General features: G+C 39.2%; 1 protein-coding gene across 1 annotated transcript in view; it reads left to right on the forward strand.

Moving 5' to 3' along the window:
* The window catches only part of MYO3B (myosin IIIB), a 218,796-nt gene that overhangs the window by 14,106 nt on the left and 180,744 nt on the right, over nucleotides 1-23,946 (forward strand). The window lies entirely within an intron of this gene.

Raw genomic sequence — 23,946 nt, forward strand, 5'->3', positions numbered from 1 at the left:
ACTACTGTCTTGGTCAGAATATCAAAAGAAAGTGTAAGGCTTTGGAAAACAGATCTTTGTTTGCCTGCTTATCCTGATGGCATTATGATTGATAACAATTAATGTTGATGGAGACAATTTTCTTTGCCTTCTTCCTGTGCTGATGGTAGCATATTGACTGTGGAGAGAGGTGTGTTCAGTACACTGGTGAATGTGTTCAGCCCACCTGAGATAATCACATAACTACTGCTATCACTCTATTTAGGCAGCTATTTGTCTAACATGCTGTGTGGACACTATATTTTTTGGCTTTGTATGGAGCTTTCTCTCCTTATGCAGAGTTTCCACAATTCACAAGAAAATTCCATCTCCTTCAGTCTCCTGGTCACGCCACTACTGCAGCAGAAACAATAGGGAATCATTTACCCCTCCAATTCACAGAACAATGCTTTCACTAACCCCCAGAGATTTCTGCGATAAGCAACCTGAAACACTTGAAAGGGCTGTAATTTCCAGCAGGTCAGTGTTCATGGCTGAAAGCTTCAACAATGTATTAAGCTGGGCAATTTGATGAAAAAAAGATCTGCTGGTATTTAATCTACATTGAATTATTATTCCCACATTGTGTGCAGTGACTGAAAATTATGTATTCAATAGCAAGGTCGACTGTCGACTGTGAAGCAGATAGCACCTCTGTTAAGAAATATATACTTCCTGCCTTGTATTTAGCTGCTTTTTATTCATAGAAGACAGGAACTAATTGTCCGTCTTCCTTTGTGTCTAATTGTGAGAGCCAGCCACTTGACTTTTAGCTGCCTGAGATTCAAACCTGGAGGGACTTCAGAGTAAGATATAAGAAAGAAAGGTGAATTCCAAGTGGGGGGAGGTACTTAAGTGGAATAAGCAAGTTAAGGCTCACAGTCCCAGTTTCACAGAGGCACCATGTGGACAAAGAGAGTTTCCTTTATGTCCTTTTCCTGAGTGATGCCTCCCTCCCAGCTCCACATGCTGGTCCTACTTTCTCATTGTTGTGAATGTCAGTTTCAATGTCCAACTTCCATGTGGATATTCACATTTGAATACTTAAGATGAGTCCTGTGTCTCCCACCTCCAGAATTAGGAACCCAGCGTTTAGATGAAGCAGCGTGAAGTGTCCAAATAGATAATACTGTTTTCTGAATGCTGTCCTAATCATTAGTGTCAGCTGCATGGCATTGCAAGTAATAATAAGAACTCTGCAGAACAGAATACAGAGGAACTAGAAAATTCTCTCTTGAGAGGAGAAATTGATGTCAATTTTTCCTTTCATCCTGGCAAGGTCTCTTATGTTGGTTGGTACTTTCTAATTGCTATAAGCAGTATCAAAAGACGCAAAGTTATGTAAAAGAAGTTCCAGCCTTTGCCCAGAAATCCATAGATTTCATTCCTGCTGTGCTGTGCCATATTCAAAGTTAATTGGATGACCCAATTTTAAACCTGAAATACTGTATGAACTTAGAGACTGTATCAGTGCAATTATAAGTTGCTTGAAGAGCACATCTACCATCTTAGGTACAAAAAGATGGAGGCCAAAGAACAAGTGTTGGAAGCACATTAGCAGTTAATGACTGAAAAGAGAGGTGACCAGTGGAATGGGAATGTATACAAAAAACATATAATAGAAGCCAGATATTTCCAGTTTAGTTGAATTCTACTTTGTAAGAAACTGGAATGAAGGCGGTTGAAGGGACCGTGTTCGTCGTTCTCCCGCATTTCAATAAAGCATTGTCCTGCTTTCCATATGCCATTTAGTGTTTGAAATGGATCAACTGAGCAAGAGTTCAGGAAACTCTCTAATTTCTCTTTACAAACTAAATCAGACTGTAAGTTTTGAATTTCTGTTTCATTCATCATGTGGTTTTGAGATCTCCTCATGTTCTTTTTAATAATTCAGCCTTTACCTATTCTAGGTTTATTGCTCAGAGAGACAGTTCCTTTTACTGAGTCCAGCATATGGCCAACAGGAGCTATGTCAGGTAAGGAATGCAAACTTTAATTTTTCACCTTACTCTTTTTTGTTATTAGTCAGCTTTGGAATAGAACTATAATGCATGCAGTCGGGTTCATGTATGTCAACAACTGTTAGCTTGGGTAGCCTGTTACTTTGAAACAGCTGGAGAAATGCCAAAGATCTCAAGTGTCTTGAAGGCTTTTGCTTTTTATGTTTTTTCTTGCAGCAGCTGAGAACACAGCAAGTCCTGAAGCAAACTGGATTAGGTAAGAAAGAATTTTTAAACATCATCTTCTATGGCACCCTGGAGAAAAAACAAATGTGTTCTGACTCCCTTCCCACAACATAGATAAGTCCTTGTCTCATTCTGCTAATGTCATAATTATCTTACAGGTGGTCAGCTAGTAGCCATGAAGCGTTGCTCTGCTTGCAGCTATATTTCTTAACCTTTTTCCTTTTTTTCTTTCTCAAGTCATGAAATTAAAGCTATCAAACTAGGCAAAATAGCTGACTCCTGTTTCATCGTCACACCAAGAACATTGTGAAAGAAAGTTACTCACTGAGAACATGTAATTAAAATGTAATTAATGGTTTCTGACTGTTGTTGCTTCTCAGTGTGGCCTTCGTGTGTTTGTAGCAGCACAGCTGTATTTAACTCGGGTTGCACTAGAAGTGTTAATTCCTTTCACCAACATTCCCTAGGGGTAGAACTGCCCTTGTGATTGTGGGCTTTTCCAGCTACTTCTCTTTCTACTGCTGTTCAGAAATGACTTGCTAGAGACACTTTTGAACTGAGCGATGCATGGCATGATGAAATACAGATCTCTGTGACTGGTAAAAGTCTTAGTTATATTTATTAGGGAACTAACTCTTCAGCCTCATCTCTGAAAGAAAATACAGTGCTTAGTTTCCACAGGCCTTACCTGTTAGCTTCCTTCAAAAGAATGTTTGTTATAAATTGTACCTTAAAAGCTGCTAGTCTTGAGTTACGAGTTTGTAGTGTTGATGGTTTTGAACATGGGCAGTACCTACAGTATTGGACAAGGAATAAGCTTTTACAACCTTAATACGATGAGAAAGAATGGATTGTAAAGAGTGCAGCCTATACTGCTTTCATTGTAACTCCTGTCGGAAGAATTGACTCATGGTGTACTTTTTCCTACTTGACTTCTTTGCCAAAAAAATAAATTGGTAGCTCTCTTTCTCATCAGGATTCATGGCCCCATCAGTGTCAACCTATTGTGAAATGAAACCCAGGGATTTTAAAAAGAAAAATCAGTTCACTGGGAATATTAATGCTGTAGGTAACACAGTTTCCAACTAAGGATTTACATATCTAAGTGTTAGCTCTTTAAAAAAAAAAAAAGTTCTTGCGTGGGATTCTTACGTATGTGTATAGTAACAAGATTAGCTCTTTTTAAGCCATTATGAAAACGGAGCTAATGACAAGACAGTTGGCACTGTCACACTAAGGTGATCTTCACTCTTGCAAGACAAAATATAGTTAGATTAGCACATTTTTGCAGAGATACACAGTTATCCATGTGTATGAAAGATTTGACTCCTATTAGGCAGCAGACGCCTGTGTCCTTGACAAAGCTGTCTTTGCAAGATAGATATATCTATAGAAGGCACAGTGATCTGTACTATATGCTACAGTTTCTTCTCCGTAATGCTTTGTGACTTGCAAATACATAAATGTTTTGGGGACTAAGTGGAGGATTTTGGAGTGTTGCAATGGTACCTGCTCTGGTAAGGCTGTCCTAAGGCCCAAGGGTATCAAATTGCCATAGTACCAGGTAAACCCTTTACTCTGTCCTTGACATAGTTCCAGCTCTGCCATGGAGGCTGTACTGAACTCGTAGGTATGCAATTGCGCCTTACCTTTGCTGCCTTCCCAGCCTTTCCTCTTGCTTACGTTTGGACCCAGGTGTGCAAGTCTCAAGTAGAGCTTGCTAATTGCAGTCCTGCATCTCCTTGTTCTAGGCATGATGTTTTCTACCTACGGCTTTCAGGAGGTAGGAGTTTTTTCAGAACAATTCTTTAGGAGGACTCTGTGTCATTAATAAGCAGCATAATGTAAATACTTTGGTAAAGGCCTTGTAATATCCTAGAGCGGGGAGGTATCCTGCAAAGGGGGAGGGCACTTGTTTTACCGTGGGCTGCTTGAGTCCAGCTGCAATGCTGACACTAAATACAGATTTGAGATTCATATGGAAGTGGTGTGCTGTAGGCAAAAATAGACTGGGCTTTTATTTTGGTATAAGAAGGTAGAGACATCTCTGGCTTTTTTTTTTTTTTTTTTGTGGATAATAAAGGAAAAGATAGTAATAATTAAGGAAAATTTTCTTCCTGGCATAGAAATCTGAAACAACAGAAAATGCTGCTTAAAACTGTTTGAAAGAGTGCTGTCTCTGCTCTTTTAAATTTCCTGGTTAGGCACAGACCTAGAAAAGTGGTGCTGATCCCAAGGGGGATCTTGTCTTGACTACTGCTTGGAAAAAGAAAAATCCCATCCATTGTTTCATAAATATTTCCCTGCGCAAGCAGAATTTTACTAAACTCTGCCAGGGGGAAGAGTTTCCTGATTCATTGTTCTCTGCTACTTCTATCCTCAGCTTAGGCATTGAGCAAATGTCAGGGAAAGAGAGAGATGGTTTATGATAGTTCAGCTATAAGAAGTTTGTTCTACTACTCTTTGGTGACCAATACTGTTGCCAGTTCTCGTCTCTTCTGTGGTCTCCCTGCTTCTACTCTTCTCTATTATCTAGCCTAGCATGAACCGAAGGGTAGAAGAACTGTAGTTAATTTGAGCCTGAAAGACAGGCAGGGCTAGAGGTTTCAGAAACAGTTCTTTCTTCAGAATCTCTCCTTTTTTTTTTTTTTCTTTTTTTTTTCCCCTGACTAAATGTATCCAAAATTATCTAACTGACAGTAAATTTTAACACAAAGTAAGAATTACCATAAACAGAGAGAAAATGGAAATGGAGAAATGGCTTAGTATGGTGAAGTGATTTCCAGAGAAAGGGTTGCCCCGTAGGGTTAAGAAGGCCTGAGGGTCAGTCCACTGAACACACCAAGACTGGCTGGTAGAAGGTGGTTTGCTTTCAAATGCTCAGCACCTTACTCTAGATTTTGCAGAATCTGTCATTTTACGGAGCCATTTGTTTTGAAAAACATTTTTCAACATTTTCTCCAGTGTAGTTGCCCTTTGATTTAGAAAAAGGAGAAATTATTGGAAAGTTCCCTGTGCTAGTTATTGTATACTTTTTAATATGTTAACTTTGAAATTAGCCAGCAAAACCTGGAGGTATAAGAAGATAGAAGCTGTTCCTTCAGGTTCCTGATCTCTAAATATCTTAGCTGGGAAGTCTGGGTACCACCTATGTAAGCAGTATCCAGTTACTTTACCTCTGCTGTGGGACAATCCTGTCATGTTTGTAGCATGGCCAAACAACCTGTCACTAAGCTGTTTGTTACATGGTTGCATTTGCTCTAAAGAGTTGGTATAAAACCTCTTCTGAAAGGAAGAGAAAAAGAAATATTAAAAGCCCCATTTCTGATATTGAAAGTATGTAATACAGGTGTTGCTAGCAGTTTTTCTGGATGTATGGGGAATAAACTCAGACTGAGTGCATTAAGCAGGAAGAGTAGTAAGAAGTATAGAGTGGTATGGCAGTTTTCACGTCTCATATGTTTTTCACACTATATTTTAAACTTACTGGAGGGCTGAATGATAGGTGTGATTAATTTAGTCTCGCTTGTAAGAAGAGGGCATGTTTGGTGCACATCCTGTTGTCTTCACTTGTTCTCTCATCGTTTTTGTCAATAGTTACATGGGTGATCTTTATACTTTGTGTGTAGCCTGTGAAGTGGATATAAAGACCTGTCACACTACTTTTGCTAATACATATTCTTCTGAGGAAACAAACCTAACGTAAATGTCACCAGCAGTATGAGCAACTGTAGCAGATGGAGCATTGAATTAATGGCTCTGAGAGGCAAGCCAGAAAAGATTATGAGATGAGATGAGATGAGATAAATATGGTAGATATGGTACATGATTCAAAAAATTTCCTGTGATTAAAAATGAGTTCAAGAAAGAAGAGTTTTTGAACTCTTCAAAAAGTTAGAGTATATAAAAATCACCTATCCATTTTTACTTTTGGATAAGTGTTTAAAAAATCACTTGCAATTATGTTTATAGGGAAAATCTCCCATTAATTTAATTAAAAGGATATTTTTCGGCTGAGGGTCTTACATTCTTTTGTAAGAAATATTTTGAATATACTGAAAGATAGGGAATTTCCATGTAAAATGTATCTGGTATGATGCCTCATGTTTTGTGGCAAGATTGCTGGCTTGGTGAAAAATGATTATAAAAATAAACTGGTTGCTCTATTGAAAAATCACATATATTGTCATCAAATGTAGAGAAAGGACTGGTGTTAGTCAAAGAAAGTTACTTGAGTTTAGCAACTCTTAATAAATAGGAAGGTGATGTTAGTGCAGCTCCCTTGCTGGTGTTCCTTTCATAGGTCCAGGAAACAGAAGCAATTTATATGCTGGTAGCAGGTTTGGAGGGTCTGCAGAAGTCAGCTAATAATAAACTAAAGGAGTATGTCAGTGACTCATGTAAGTAAGCTAAGTCGCTTCTCACTAGTGGTAGTTTGGCCTCTTTTGAGTTTCAAGAGTGAAGGACTATCACAACTGACTGTAGTAATGTATATGTTGTGATACAGAGAGACTAGTTGGTTTAATAGCTGGACAAAAGGTGATGGCGTGGTGATTTGTGATGGCATAAGGTTGCTCAGCTGAGAGCTTCACAGAGCTCAGCAGCGCTGCTGAGAAAATGTGCATGGTTTCACACTCCCTCATCGCAGCAAAGTGACTGCTGTGAAATGAACACCTTCTTTTGACCAGTCTGTGAAAAGTCATTTGGAACAGAAAATTCATCCACTCTCTGCACTGGAAGGCGAGTGCGTTTTGTGACAGGCTGAAAGACTGAGGATGGAACATGTACAGGGAACAGCTAAGAATGCAATTTAGAGTACTTGTTAAACCAGGTAATGTTGTGTCAGCTGTAAACAGTTGTGATGGAGTCCACACCCTGCTCCCCCCTTCGTAAATGAGGGTGATCTTTCCACATGTAAAAGCCTGTGTGTCCAGGGGCACATGTTTTGCAAACTGATTAGCTCCACAAGAATGAAAATGGGGAAACCAGCTTTTTAGCTTCAGGGCTACACTGTGGACAAGGAGGCTGCACTGCTGCCACTTCCTCAAGCTATGATTCTTGGCACAGCTATCTTAGGGTTTCCTCATACTTGCTTCCACGTGCTGCAGTCATTCCTCCTGATTCCTGGCAAGGTGCTCCTGAAGTGTGAAGTCATGGTGTTGTCCCAAAAAGCGAGGTTCTTTTACCTGGTGTGAAATGAGCCAATAAACACAGAGAGTCGAGATATTTGTTTAATTCCAGTTCTGCACAGAAAAGGGTGCTAGGTGGTAACTCCACAAAGCTAGCACACCTTTTGAGAAATACGCTGGGTCTTGTATACAAGATAACAAAGAAGAAAATACAGTAAAGTAAATGATTGGTTTGTCATTCGTCACTCTTAACGTTACATATGAAAGCAGAAATTTACCATTCTCTTATCTCGAGACTCCTGTTGTCTTTGAGATTGGTTTGGTACTGCCAAGGTCTGATTTCTGCCCCCTGCCACACCCCTCCCCCCCCCGCCCCATCAACTACACAAGCCCACCTAATTGCAAAACCTGGAATTTTTGTGACTGTTGACCGTTTTCTTTCGACAGCAATGAGGTGGCTGTGGCTGCCAAATACTAGTGGTTTCCATTTTTCAGAGTTCTCTGGAGATAGTTAATTGGAGGTTCTCTTTTGATTGGCGGTGTCAACTTGCTCTGACATCTGGCTGTCCTGTACTTGCTCCTGATAACATGTGCATGCACAAAGTTGGGTGTTGCAGCAGAGTTTCTGTTCAACTCTTATTTGCATTTTACCATGAGTTGACTGAAAGAGAATAAGGGAATATTAGCCACTTGGGAAGGAAGGACTCAAACAGCTCCTCAGGGAGCAATCACAGAAGCTCTGATAACAAGCACATGAGGCAGGAAACTGGTAGTATAATCTTAAACCAAAGTGAAACTGGGAACCCCCTGGGACCGAGAGCCAGCAATCAGCACTGCACAGTAAAGCAACACAAGGGCCGAAAATGAGTTGTGTCAAAGTCAGGAAGCTGGCAGTAGAGTGGGCCCTGCTGAAGCAGCTGGGGAGGGACCCAGCAATCAGTGCTGCGAGGGCTCAGTAAATGATTTTTTTACTTGGTGGATCTCTGAAGAAGGTGTTTGCTTTAATTACTGTAGTCCCTCAGCATCACAGAGGGAAAGGATTCACTGCACACAAGTTTATTTCTAGATCTGTAAAAAGTCATGCTATACTTTTCTTCTGGAACAGATTTATTGCTGTCTTCCCCCCACACACCCCACCATAGCAAGCTCTTACAGTAACATACCGTTCTGGGGCTTTCACCTTTCTCTTTCTTTTTATCATCCAGTTGTTTACTGTCTCCATGCTCACGATCTTGCATAAGAGGGACCATGTTGTGTGTGTCCTCCATTACCCACATACTAATTGTACTTTTGAAGTGGGTAAAGAGCAAGTTTTGCCTTTTCCTCTAAGAACTCAGCTTTTTTGTCATGTGTTCCTGTCTATCCTGAGTGCAGTCAATTACAGATACATACTCTGTTTGTCCTAAACCAAAAAACTGAGAAAATTAATGGAAAAACTACATACAGTTATGCTTCTGTCTGTATATCAGGAAAAAGTGCATGGAAGGCTGCCACGAAGTTACACCAATATCTTCGGAAAAAGAAGTTGCAAGAATTGCTGCTGCTGGGACTATTTCTTGTAAGGAATGCCATGAACATTGTACTACCACTATGAAAAATTTACTGTAGTCCATTTTTAATAGTTGTAAGGTGACATGTGGTGTAGCTTTCTATCTTTATTTAATCTGTCTTTTCTGAGACTTAACAATGGTACGTCTGGAGAGATACAGAAAACGTAGTAGCAGTGGGAAGTTTTAATGATGAAAACTTCTGTAAACTTTAGATGGTGCAAATATATAAACTTTATTTGTCTACCTGAAATGTAGAATTATCTTTCTAAGAAAATTTTAAATATCTCCTGTACTGTGTTATACAGGCAGGGGAATTATTAGGAGTGTTTCAGGAGGCATCTTACTCTAACGTTCAAAATGAAATAAAGCAAAGATCTTTGCCAGTTCCATACTGAACAAAAGTGGAGGCCTGTATCTGGAGTCCCTCAGGGGTCGGTACTGAGATCAGTACTATTCAATATATTCATCAGTGACCTGGATGAGGGAACAGAGTGCACTGTCAGCAAGTTGCTAATGACACGAAACTGGGAGAAGTGGCTGACACACCAGGAGGCTGTGCTGCCATTCAGCGAGACCTGGACAGGCAGGAGAGTTGGGCGGGGAGAAATTTAATGAAATACAAGGGCAAGCGTAGAGTCTTGCATCTGGGAAAGAACAACCCCATGTATCAGTATAGGTTGGGGACTGAGCTGTTAGAGAGTAGCGTAGGCGAAAGGGAAATGGGGGTCCTGGTGGACAGCAGGATGACCATGAGCCAGCAATGTGCCCTTGTGGCCAAGACGGCCAATGGCATCCTGGGGTGTATTAGGAGGGGTGTGGTCAGTAGGTCGAGAGAGGTTCTCCTTCCCCTCTCTTCTGCCCTGGTGAAACGGCATCTGGAATAGTGTGTCCAGTTCTGGGCCGCTCAGTTCTAGAAGGACAGGGAACTGCTTGAAAGAGTCCAGCACAGAGCCACAAAGGTGATTAAGGGTGGAGCATGTCCCTTATGATGAAAGGCTGAGGGAGCTGGGTCTCTCTAGCTTGGAGAAGAGGGGACTGAGGGGTGACTTCATTAATGTTTATAAATATGTAAAGGGTGAGTTTCAGGAGGATGGAGCTGGGCTCTTCTCGGTGATGTCCAATGACAGGACAAGGGGCAACTGGTGCAAGCTGGAGCATAGGAGGTTCCACAATAACATAAGGAAAAACTTTTTCACTATGAGGGTGACAGAGCACTGGCACGGGCTGCCCAGAGAGGTTGTGGAGTCTCCTTCTCTGGAGACATTCAAAACCCACCTGGGCACGTTCCTGTGTGATCTGCTCTGAGTGGTCCTGCTCTGGCAGGGGGGTTGGACTAGATGATCTTTCGAGGTCCCTTCCAACCGTTAACATTCTGTGATTCTGTGAAAAGTGAAAAGGCTATATTCCTGCTTGTTAAAGTCTTGATGACAAATGGCTATGAATATTTCATCAGCCAGAAGTATACTTTGTTACCGTTCAAATTTGGTCTTAGGCTTTCATGGACTCCAGAGACTCAGATTTTATAATCTGTGACAAAGACTAATTTTGTTAAATAGTATATACTAAATTGCCAGAATTTTGCAAGAGCTGTTTATTTAATAGAAGGAAGAAAATAGTTGAATTTGACAACATGTTTTGGGAGAGAGGATTTTTTAAAAGAAGGTCCAGAAATAGAGTTCTGCTTCAGTGTGGGGCTTTGTGTAATTAAATATTGGTTGTCTTAATAATTACTCAGTTATAAGAACAGTACATCCTTATGGCTGAAATGCTTGCTTATTCTGTGAAGGAAGAAAAGAAAAGAGAGAAAAAAGAGTTTGTTTACCTTAAAATATTTGCCTTACAAGTTCCATATCACATTCCTTTTGATTTCAATGAACGTTTTCTACATTCTGTGTAAACCTAGTGTAAGATACGGACATTAAAGTTTAGTCTAAGAGTCTATGAACCATAACAGTTATCACCAGGCAATACTGTTGCATGCGTATCCTCATCTGTCTTCCTTTAAGCAGGTGAAAATAGTGACCATGAGAATGTGTATCTGGCTTGTTTGTTAATAGGGCTGTTGGATCTCTTGATATACACTCAAGGATCTGTAGATATGTAGGTCTGGGTACAATTCAGTTTGAAAAACGTGCAAGTTTTTGCATGCTCTGAGGGAGGCTAGCCTGGAAAAAGGCTCGGTAAAATGCCAGTAGGCACCTGCGAGGGCAAGTGAGCGGCGAGCCATGGATGCCAGCGAGGCAGCAGGGCCAGTGGCCACACAGAGCAGGGGCCAGTCTGGCAGAACCCCAGCCAGGAGGGGGGCAGGCCCAGCGATGGCAGCCGGGGTCGGCTGACAGTCCAATGACTGCCAGGTGAGTCTGTAGGGGCAGGGCAGACTCAAGGTCTGGCCAAGAGATCAAGTCCATGGGTTAGAGTTTGGGATGAATGGGGTACATGCTCAGGCAGTAGCATGGTTGTAGGATAGCTCAGGCAGGGACCAAGAGTGATGGCCTCAGGTTAAATGCAGCTCCCATGAGAAGCAGATGCCCTGACATAGCAAACTTTTGCAAAACTGTGTAATCCGTTGTGCTGCTTATGTCTCTCTGCTTGTGCTGGGCATTATTCTGTGCTGCTTGTGTTGCAGTTGATAAGCAGTTTTACATGCTGATCTTGCTTGAGTCAGAGCTCACATGCCTGTCTGCTGCAAGTCTCTTTTCTCCTAATATTTTGGATTCCTGAACACCTTTTTTATGTCAGAGTACAGCCCACTTGAGATAAGAGTCATCCTGGCATGTATGACTTGAGTCGCTGACACAATCTAATTGCCTTGTCAAGGATTAATTCTGGATTTTGTGGTAGTTTCCTTTTAGAGTGATCATGATAAGATCTTTTATTAGCGACTTACTTAACTCATAAACTGGCGTGATTGTCTCTTCATCTTTTGACAGCCACATTTTTTAAGTGTTTTCTTTGTACACATAGCAAAACCTGAACCTCTAAGGGATTTCATTTTTGCATGGAGTACCATATTCCTTCTAGTTTGTGACATTGCACTGTACTTCTTTTCTACATCTGAATTAGCAAATACATCAACTGCTTCCAAAAACTGTCATCTGAAGGTTTTTCTTCCTTTTTCACTAGCATCCAGTAGTTGAAAGTACAGAAAGAACTATGGTTTACAACTTCTCATTTTTCCTCCTCATTTTTTGTTCCTGGAGCCTAGAAGGCCGGTGAATCATTTCTGAAATCACTATAGGTCTGAGGTCGTTGAAAGAGAGAGTTATTGTTCAGAGAACAAGTCCAGCAGAACATGGTTTTCTCTAACCTGTCCCTGTCAGATGGGTATTTTTTTTTTTTTGTCCTAGAAGCTAAGATATATGAATCTGCAGTTTCAAAATCCCCAGTCTTAGTACTTTGTGGCCTTTTTCTGGCTGACCTTTCTCAGTAGTGATGAGAGGCAAGCAGTGTTCATAGTTTGTAATGTTATTTTCCAGTGTTTGCAGCAGTACCGCTGCTTCCAGACCTGTGTGGCCACTGTGTTCTGGACTGAACTAGAGACGGAATCTGTAGTCTTTCCTTGGAAATGCTTTGTTACAGTATCCCTCAAAAATAGGATTGATATCTAAATAAGTACCTAATTCCAGCAACATTCGTTATTATGACATGCAGCCTCTGTTAAAAGCCTCCATTAAATGAGACACATGCCTTGATCCCATTTATGTGTCTGCTTAAAGTATGGTTGTAATTTACAACATAACAAATATATAAAAATCTAAATGTTAACATATAGAGAGGCTTTGTTTCTGAGGTTTGAACATTTCCTGGCTATTGTTATGCTTCACAACAGACTAAGAGCTTGTGAAAAGTTGCATCAAATGTGAATAATCTGAATATGTCTCAGGGCAGCTGAGACTCTTCTCATCAGGCCTAAAGCCATCAGCCTCTCCAGAGGCAGCAAGCAATAGTTCGATGGAAAAACAGATTACTCCCTTCTTAGATAAATGACTAGTAGTTTGTGTTCGAGGGGAGCAGACAAAGGTGAATTGCCTCAGAGATGGAGGTGGATTATAAAGCAAAAATGGTTGCCAATGTAGGATTCCCTTCTGTGAGGGAGTTATGAGCTGAAAAAGAGCTGTGAGTTTATTAGATAAGAAGACCCTTCAAGGCTGATCTGAGTCTAGATGGATCTAGACTTGTTTCTTCTAATTTCCATTCTCTTGTGACTTTATAAACCTTGGTAAACTGCATTTGTCTATTGTGGATGTAGTAAATAAATCCTTTTATTAGCTGTTTACATTGACCTGGTTTGGCTGAGGGATGATATCAATATAGGCAGCTAACTTCAAGGAATGCGTGCCCATAGGCCCTTGCAATCCGTAGATGGTACTGAACTACTCTCAGGCAGCCAGCAGCCCGAAACATTTCTTAGAGGCTGTGAAGGATAGTGGAGGTGCACGGGCCAATGCACAAGCCAATAACTCAGTGTCTAAGAAGAGATACTTCCATTGCTGAAGAGGAAATCTCTCTGGAATGCTAGTGAGAAGCCCAAGGATTGCAAAGGAGTATAAGGGTAGAGGATATTATCACAGATTTTACAAAATGGGAAATTAGAGGCAGAGAAAAGTGAGATAATATTTCTAGGGTATGCAAAAAATTCTTCTGTCCTGATATCTTAGCCTATTCCTATACCATGCTTTCAAGATCAGGTTTCTTCCAGCTCCTATTAGTTGCTTCCCATATGATGGTTGCCTTTACTAATGTAAAGGTTGAGCAGACTGTTAGGTCAGCATGCCTCTGAGATAACATCCCATTTTTAGAATTAGTTCAGTTTTCATTAGCGAATTAACTGGACATATAAATATTTATGACCATCTCAGATGTCTGATTACAACAGGAAATAAATAATTCATTGTAGAAAATTACCTTTGTACAACTGATACTACAAGGATATCGATGAGATACGACAATTTCCAAAAAAGCAGCACAATATATTGTTTTTGCTGGAACACCCTCAAGTGAGTATCTTTTTGTACAAGCATTGCTGTTCTAAGCTGGGTAACAAACCTTCCATTGGGTGAATAGTAGTGGTGTGAGAAAGTCTATTATAGAAATGTGCATGTAATATAAGTATATTGACAGTTGGGACAATTTAGGGAATCTATATACAATATATGTTTTCTATTTGATATTGGGAAGTTTCTGTGTGTAAGTCTATCAGACTACAAGCATCATTTTGAATGGGGGTGTATTTGCCTTGTCTGTTGTACTTCTGCTTCTGTAGGTTGGTTGAAATAAACTTTACACCTGCCAAAAAGTAACAAAGAGGAAAAATTAAATTTTGATGAATTAATGGCATTAAATAAAGGATTAAATACTCTGTGTGACAAGCCAGTTATCAAGCTTTAAACTTAAACTGGGAGGCTAGACTTCAGTCCGAGGTTTTGGTCACATAGTGGGTTTGAAAAGGAACCACTTAACAAGGAAGGCCAGAAGATTAAACAAAAAGGATTCTTATCAGCCATTTTAAAGGAATATTAGCCTCTCTTTCCATAAAAATGGTCCTTGCTGCAGGGTTCAGGAGGAATGACTTAGAAAAGAAGAGCAACTGTGTTTCAGAGTAAATGGCACAAGCTTGAAATAAGAGATTGAGGACTCCTGTTTATAGCAAGTTAGGAGCTAAAAGAGTTTGAGATGTCAGGAAGCTGAGACAGTGAAGTCTTAAAACAAGATGTTTATGGTTTTGACTTGTTAGTTATGTTCCTTCTAATAGCTAAAGTAAAGGGGCTTTCAGAAACCCTGTTAAGTCTGTGCATATGTCTATTTCACCTCACACTTGTCTTTAGAAGTACCTTTGTCATGGAGCTCTGAGAGAGGGTTTCAAGGCACTGGAGAACAAGCTGCCAGCATAGCTCTGTGGCTAGCAGAGCTGGTCCACAAAGTCACGTATCTGACAAGAGAAGCCAAAATGCACGCGCTCTGAGCCTCGAGGGATACTTGTGCGCGTAGCAATCCGCAGGGTTGCCTCTGCACTGTTCCCTGGAGATGGCTGGTGAGGCATCGCAACAGAATATTGCTGTAATGTTTAGAGAGGTGTAGCTTGGGATGCCTATGTGGGAGACACCTTTCAATACAAGATATTAAGATTGAAAGGTACTAGTTTGTCCAATTTGTAAATGGAGAACCTGAAGCATGTATAAAATATGATTTCTGCGGTACAGGAAGTGACTTACTGTCAAGAGTATCTTTAGAGTTCTCTTGACTCTGAGGATTGTATTTGAAATGTAAACTCTATTATGCTATCTAGTAAAAGGAGCATCCCAAAATAAGACAGTAAAATTCTTACACTACATGAGTCATACTGTATAGAGATATCTTTCTTGAATGGATGATGTCAGTTGCAGTTCTTATCATACTTTTACTCTGCTTCTGCAGAGGGTATCCTCACTGAGGAAAAATAACCCATTGCTATATGATGTGGTAGAACATAATGTCTGTAGGTTAAATCATTGTTAAAAATTGGATGCAAACATAGTGCTGTAGATCCTGCTTCATATTGTGTGTACAATCTCATTTACTTACTTTAAAGCCTTAACTGATTTCTCAGTTCAGTGCTGCTTGTGGTGACATACAAGTATATTATCTATCACAAAATGTTTTCCTCTTTCAGGTTCTGAAAGCCTAGAGTATTGAACACAGAGCTGTTCCATGAACTGAATGTGAAAGAAAATTAAATAGCTGCTAATGAACTGCTAAACGCTGGTTATTCCAGGTCATAGTTACTGTACCCAGTGCATGGTACAGCATCCTTACCTGTCATGTTGTCTCTCTGGAAATTTAAGTTCAAGCATTCCCTTAACTTTCTTCAGAAGCATTTGCAGCAGCCCAAGAGTTAATCTGTGAAAAGAGGCCAGTATGTTACTTTATTCTGTGTTTAAATTCTGTTCTGAAAGTTCATGGATGATTTTGTTTTGTTTTGGTTTTTGTTGCTGCTGTTATTAAATTGTGCTCTCTTCAAGATCACAGCTCTTGAAGGTGTTGATCTCCCTCAATTCCCCTGAATCAGTAGGAATTGACATTGATTAGTGCTGCTCAGTGTGAAATACCTGGCAGGAGCAAGCTCTGAGAATTTTTCCTTGGTCCATATTGGCATCTGTTGTTTCTCCCTGGGGTGCTCTTACCTTTTCCCTCAATGGGATAGCTGAATGTTTTGGTAGTGTGTTTTTGTATTAGTGGACATTAGGCCTATATGTAAATTGTGTAGACTTTCAGGCATCTTTCCTTGTGCGATAACAAATGAGATGGATCTTATTGATGACCTTATATCAGAATGTATAGTAAATCTATATTCTATAGAATGTAGACCAAGGTCTAAATTACTGTTCAAAGTTACAAAGCCAGACTTTTTATCGGATGAATATCTGAGAGAGTCAGAGTTCTGCAGCAATGTTTTTTGCTATGCAAGTCACAATATACAAATGCATAAGTCATGAAGATACAAAAAAGTCTATCAGTTATTGTATTATAGTGTGGAAAACTATTTTCACTTTTTTTTTTCCTGAAACTAGCTTCCTGTCTGAGTTTGCTAACACATTAATCTTTTTGCTTGCCTTAAATATTAACAAATGGTAAGGTCTCTTTTGGGTTCAGATCAGCAAAAAACAAAGTTGTTTTTGTTCCTCTCTGTAGATGAAGGCATTATTAAATAATGTATACAGGTATAACAGCTCTGAGCAGCTTCTATGTGTATCACTATGTCTTTTTTTTATTATTATTTTTTTTTTACTTGTCTGTACCCCAAAATCCCTAGCTGATTTTCAAGTTCAATAATTAACTGTGAACCGCAGTGGACATTGGCATGGTCCTGCCACTTTTTGTCAGTCTTCTCAGCTGGGAAGATGTCAAGCCAATTTCTTGTGGATTTGCATTGGTCTTTGTTACTGAACTCAACTTAGATGGTTATAGGCCCAGATAGCATAACCCGAATAATACATTTATCATTTATTAAACTTAATTCTTTAGAGGTTCTTTTGATAACAGCTCCATGAAGATAGCTGCTGAAGGAGGTTTAAAATTAATGGATTCTATCTCGTATGCTTATTATTATTTTTGAAGCCTGTTAGAGACGAGAAATTATGCAAATCGGTGTCACGCTAGGCTACTGCACACATGCTGGTAATGCATAACAACTAGCTCACTGATGAAAATACTTCATCTTAAGCAAGAGTCATTGTTGGTCGGCACTAAGAGATGTTTTTTGTATCAAGGTTAAAATTTATTTATTTTTTTTCTTATGGATAAAGGACAGTGTTCTTATTAAAAATCCTCATTAGAATAAAACTGCTGTAAAAGTAATATTGGAGAACTATAGTGATGATTAATGACTGATTACGTTATACAATTAAAGTATATTGTGAAACAATAGGAAGATCCCTTCAAAAAATTAAGCAATTGTTGCTCACTGTCTGTGAATGACTAAGTGGCTTTAATTCTTCAGCTCCTGCATGTAAAAGACTTCGTAAATAGATCAGACTCAGGATCAATTAGTGTCACAATGATCTTTGGTATTAATGAAGCAAAGCTGCTAGGATTGAACCAGTTTATCTGTACCCTCTCAAGCTAACATGCACTGCATGTCATACTGGGCATAGGAACCAGTATGCAGGGGACACAGTTCTGTGCAGCACTGGCTGATACAGGTGCTCCCTGTGAGGAAGCTTAGTCATGAAGAATTCCAGTATCCTTAGTGGGACAAAAATCCAATATAAGATAAGCTGGTTTCAGAAAAAAGGTCACTAATGTAAGTTTGCAGTTATTTTCTTCCCAGGTTTATCCTACACATGTCTTAGATCTCTTTTTCCTCATCTGTACAGAAAGCATGTCAAGCTTTTCTTAGACTGCAGTGAAGAGCCTGGTTTTGGTCTAGGGTCATTATTCTGTTGTAGCCCTTCATCCTTCCGTTTTAACGCTAACACAAGCATTTTGTTTGCCCTGTTTAATTGCTGCGAAAGGAGGCAGAGAAAACCTTCTCAGATATTGATTTTTCACACATAGGGGCTGTAGCTGGTATTTCCTTTATTTGCCACCTGCAGTTTATAACGGAATGGGCTCGTGGGATTATAAACATCATTTTAGCTTCGAGTTCCCAACCTGAGGTGAGATTGATGTGTTAGCTGTTAGTCATTTGTAACTGCTTTAATGTATTTTGTTTGTTGGAATTCTATTTAGATGTCTAATATAAATAGCATTTTTGAAATAGAAATGCTACTGATCAGAACTTCCTGTTTGAGCTGTTGATCTTAACTGGCTTTCAGATATTTGGATCTGGTCTTGGATAATCATTTCTGCTTAATGTTTGTTTGGGCTTTCTGTTTTTCGTTGTTACACTTATAATGTAATAATTATGAACTATCATGGTAACTGATTAGGTGTATAATTTTATTCAACATTTATTCCTCAGAGTTGTAAATATGGAACCGATTAATTAGTGGTTAAACAAATGAAATGTATTGTAATTCCTCATGAATGATCAGGGGCTTTACTTTCAGTGGTACTCAAAACTTCACTAGAACTTTCTGTTGTTTTCTGTGTTGGTAGCAAGGTACCCTTTACCTCACAGGGTAAGACAACTCTGCAAAAATGCTTGGTTTACCATGTGCAGGAAGTGATTTTTTTGCAATAACTTGAATCTCAGCAAAGCATTCAGTCTTAAATCACTGAATACAATTTTCTCTGTTGGTCCTAGCTTCCATTATAGGTTTTCTTAAATACACAGTACCTCCCAGAAACCTTGGAAGTGTTATTTTTCTATTAATAATAAGTTTTGCTAATTTTGTGAAAAGAAAAATAAATTTCTTGCATGTTAATGAGAAGTGCAGGTTTGCTTTACTAGTCATCTCTGAGAATTATGCAATCTTTATATGCCTTGGCTTGACCATTCTCTTGATTAACTTTCTATGTCAACACTGATCTTAGGATATTTATATTGAACCTTAGTGAAACAATTGTTTGAAGTTTTGTGAGAAAATCCTTTTTCACAGAAGATTGCATCCATGTTTGATAGAGAAGTAGAAATCCCCCAAATAAATAAGTTTTGTGGTATATGGTTTATCCTAGGAATGGGGTTGTGTTTCATGCTGTGATGAACTGGAAGCATAGACAAGACGAGAGCAAACGTTCACAGTGCTTTCCTCAGAACTAGCATCTGAACACAATTCATTGCCGCTGGTTATCACTCTACTCTGGCCCTGTGGCTGCTATTATGAATCTAAAAGCTGAGATTATCTAGTCCATCCGTACAAAGGAAGCAGAAGAAAAGTAATAAAGACAGTCCTGAATTTAAAGGACTTAATGTAGAGAAAAAGAGTATGTGTATGCACAATTAGTAAAAAGTTTTAAAAGTTGAGTATGTGGAAAGGGAGAACATGTTTGCCAGTTACATGCTCTCTCCATCTCCATTTTGAACACCCAGAGTCAGTTTCATGGTTTGTATATTCGACAGAGACTTGTTCTGTGCACTGAATTTAGCCGGGGTTTTCAGGGATCTATGCTTCATCTGTAAATAATAGCAGTTTTATTCCTGATTGTCCTATTTTTCCCTTATATTGCCCTAGTGAAACAATGTGATCAGTTAAGGTATGGTTCTTTTTGTTTGTAAGTTCCACAGCATCAATAACAGCTTTTGAACATATTTTTATCCTTCTCCTTCATCTCCTTCAATCACTGACCTTTATCCCGGAAAGAGCTATGCACATCGCATTCTGCAGTCTCTCTTTCTGAGACCAATGAGAACAGTTACAGGGTGGTGTGTTGATGGATTCTTTTGTATGTTTCATTTCAAGATAATGACATCCCCTTTGTTTTAACCTAGCCAGTGAGAAACAGCAGGAGGAGACTAGCAGAGGAAGCTATTCCGACTATTGATTTTCTTGTGCCTTTCAGTGGTTCGTTAATTCCTCTAACAACTGCTTCTTAGGTTGCTGTCTGGGTGTGACCATTACTAGCCAGCAGAATAGGGGCTGTCATGGCTGGTTGAAGTCATAGCTGATAATGTCAAGTTTACCTTCTGGATTCTTCTATCTACGAGTTACTAATTTATTACAGATGCAATATGGAGCTCTCTACAAATAGTGAAATGCCTTCATTTTAAATGTGACATTCTTCCACAGTAAGTGTAGGTGCCAGAAGACTATAAGCCAGCAGAGAGACAAGAGGGGTTGGACAGATAGAACATTGCAAAAATTAGCCCTATGCATGAATTGTTCATATGGAAATGGTATGTTTAATTTTGCTTCCCTTGTATTGACTGCTATTGCTATTATGTCCCTACTAGCTATGTTAGAGTTCAAAATTGTCTGGTACTGTATACCATGACTGTTAGAAAGCACCTGGCTAGATTGAGGCTCTTACTGATTTCAAAACCTCTACAGATCTCCCGTTTTACTGTCAGCTAGAACAGGGTGTGTGTTGGAAGGCAATAGGCAAATCACTGTTATGCAGAAGTTGAATAAGGGAGTACTGAAAATAGAACAGTAATTGTAAAGCTATTTCTGGCACAGGTTTTATTGCTTATGAGTCCCTCTTGTCCCTCTAATTTCTGAGAAAGATAGCTATTATAATAAAATGGTAAGAAAAAGTTGCTGATTTTATTCCAGAAGTAATTACATAATTTAAAAAAATCTGCATGTAGTTATTCTGTATAGGGTTTGGGGTTTTTGTTTTGTTTTCACAACATAGGTAAAGATCACAGAAGAACTTCTAGGACACTACATAGGTAGTATGCAAAACAGGGCTTGCTGATAGCATGTAGTCATTCCTCAGATAGCATAAGTGTGTGCAGTCCCAAATAGCTTTGTGTGAGATGTTCCCCATCCAGTAGAGTTAATTGCCAAAGTGTAATTTTTCAGCATCTGGCGTGGGCTGTTTTGCTTGCCTGCATGGAACAGATTTAACCGCTGAGAAGTTTTCTCCGGCTGATGGCAGAAATTATGAAATACTTGTAATCAGTAGGTCTCTAATAGGTTGGGGCTCCCTGTGGGAAGGGCATTGCAAAGTTTTTCACAGCTAGAAGCCACTCTCTGTATATCATTTCAAAGCCCAGAGAGGTGTGAGGCCTGATGTGGGAGGAGTGAAAGGAGAAGTTTCTTCCTAAAGAAATTTCTGCTTCAGCATTTTAGTGTTAAGGTCTTCTGAATATGGGGTTGCTCTAAAAGTGGTTGCATTCATATGTAACTTTTCACTCCAGAAATAAAATGTAAATGACAGCCCTTGTTAAAACAAGGTTATTCTATTTTCTGAAGCTCAGCAAATCAGGAAATAGAGAAAGAAAAGCACAAATTCACTTTACAACTTCAGCTTTTTCCTTTAATGTTTACATTTTGTGTTTAAAAAAAAAAAATCCAGATTTTGCACTATTGAAAATAATAGGAGATACTGTTCTTCTGGTTTTTTGTACTCTAAAACATTCACATCTACCATAGGAATGTCAGAAGTGTTACTATGTTGTGTTCAGTGGCCACTTTCACTGATGGCAGATATAGAACTTCATTTAGATACATATTGCTTGAGTTCAAGAAGAGGCTGTTTTAGTTTAACAGAAGAGTTTATGGTACGTATTTGGCAAATCTAGTTCCGTGTAGTGCATAAACATGCTACTTGTAAATGCTGCCTTGTTATCACAATGCATAGAAATGCTTGCTCACTGAAGTTTTTCTTCAGTCCTCCACCAGGACTCCATCTGTAACAATTTTGCATTAGACTTTATTTTGTCAACATTGTCTTCTGGTGTAAAGAGCTGCTAATGTATTTCAAAAATTTGGAGATACCATTTTAAGGCTTACTTATTAATCAGAAAAAAAGCAGGCAAAGACACTAGATTGTTACATTTTTTTTTTAAGGAAAAACTTATTTATCCACAACAGCTGCTTGGAGGGAGGCATCATAGTAAATATTGCTTGGTACAAGGAGTGCCATGCATCATTTTCTGGACAGTCTGTGTGATAGGGTAGTTATTATAGTGACAGTGAAATAAATATCAAATTGTGTTGTGGTGGGGGTTTTTTGGGGTTTGTTGTGGTTTTTTTTTTTTTTTTAAGGTTGCATCAAAGCTGTTTGCAGTCTGTTTGTCTGTGTTTCTTTTTACGTGAATGAATGTAGCATTTCTCCTAAAGCGTTAAAATCACACATGTTCAATAAGTTGGTTTTTTTAACCTGAGATGCAACTGTCCCAATTTGTGTTTGTATTCACCACCACCCCTCACCCTGCAAGCAAACCTTGCTCTTGAGGTTGGCTTATCAGGAGCTACATGTCTGTGGCTGCTGTCTTCAGTGCATGTAGTACAGTCTGTTCACTGATTTCAGAGAAGTCTTTCACCTCACCCGCTTCTCTGTTGAGGTGCTAACTGGATGTGTTCAGAATACTCTTCTTTATTTGCAGCATGCTGTATTGGGTCTAACTAGTGAGAAACTGTCCTAGTAACTTACATTATTGACTCACAACAGATAAATGACATTGAATCTAGCTTTTTTTTCCTTCCCTTCTTTTTCTTGCTTCGCCTTTCTTTGGTTGAGAGACCAAAGCAATTTGATATATTATTTGGCACCATCTTTGGTGCAAATACAGTTTTAATCAAGGAGGAAAATAGAGATTTTCTCTAAATGTGCCTACTATTGTTTAAAAAGAGATTATGCTTCTTCTAACCTGACTTTGGTAACAGCCATGTTTTGAGCCTGCTATATGGTAAATTACTTTAACAACATGTCAACATTTTGTCTTGGGGTCTAAAGGAATTTAAAAATTTCTTCTGGAAAGGAATAAAGTGTGCAAAAGAGTTTATATACATGCTTTCATTTTGTATATTGCTGTACAGACCTGCACTGCATGTGAATTTGCACACAGGTTATTTTCTTCTCTGTCACGAACAGAAAGCACAATTATTTCTTTAATTAGATTGAAGAGCTGCTGCTTCATTCCTTATTAATCAGTTTCTCCAGCCAGGCTCACATTTCTTTCTGACTAAATTTCTCATGCCAGATAGTTTTCACTGATGCTGGAAATAATGAAGGGGTAAATAAGACAGCAGGTTCCAAAAATTATTTCAAGCAGGTTTGCAGGTATCAGACATGCCTAGAAAGAAGTGGCTCAAAGCTTAAAATTCAAGTGTATGTTTGAGGTGCTAGTTGATCTTTCTCCAAAAATCAAGAGCTTTTGCAGTTGGGGATGGTGTTGTCTTCAATTGCTTTTGTTAAGTTCACTTTCTTATTTTTCTCCTTTCGTTTGTTCATGGATCTCAGACTTTACATCTCCTAGTTAAGTGTACAGATAGCTGAAGTGGTCTGCCTGCTGACAGCCACCGAATGGGCAAATAATATGATTTCTTAGAAAAACCATGAACTGATCAGCTTCCCTAATGATGACTTATATAAGATTAAGTTTATCTCATCTTAGTCTTCATCTTTCCTTTCTCTAATTCCAGTTCAGGGGCCAGATCTAGGTTCTCACTACTTGAAATGAAATCCTAAAATGGTATTGTCATTTTCCTAATCACCAGAACTCGCCATCTATGTAATTCCAAGGGTGGGAAGGAGCCCTTTGCATAGGCTGCAGTGATCCATACATCACTCAGGAGTGTTTGGGGAAATGACTCCCCTGACCAGGAGGTCATCCTGTGAAGGTGGAGGTGCAGTCAGACAGTGTAGCTGACCATAACACACTCTGACTGAAATACAGAGAGACAATTGCAACTGTTGAGAAGCATCTCCAGGGATGAATGTCACCCCAGTGGTGTACCTGTTGCCTATTGTTAAGTCAGTTTGTATTTGGTGATACCAGCCAGCCCAGACTTAGCTTTTATTAAACTAGTTATATGTAGCCCTGTTGTAGGTGTATCGGATATGATGAGGTGTTACACCTACTGAATGCCTGTCTGGCAATTATTCAGGGAGCATTAGACAAAAATATGTTTAAAAGCATGACATGGCTTTTTAATGCACATGAAATAGGGCTTCGTTTCATGATCCGTGTTAAACCAATTGTGTAAAATGTCCATTAAAAGAGTGTGCAGTAGAGAGAGGGATCAGATTTTG

The sequence above is a fragment of the Leptosomus discolor genome, chromosome 5, assembly GCF_034619465.1.
Source record: "Leptosomus discolor isolate bLepDis1 chromosome 5, bLepDis1.hap2, whole genome shotgun sequence".
In the NCBI taxonomy this organism is placed as follows: Eukaryota; Metazoa; Chordata; class Aves; order Leptosomiformes; family Leptosomidae; genus Leptosomus; species Leptosomus discolor.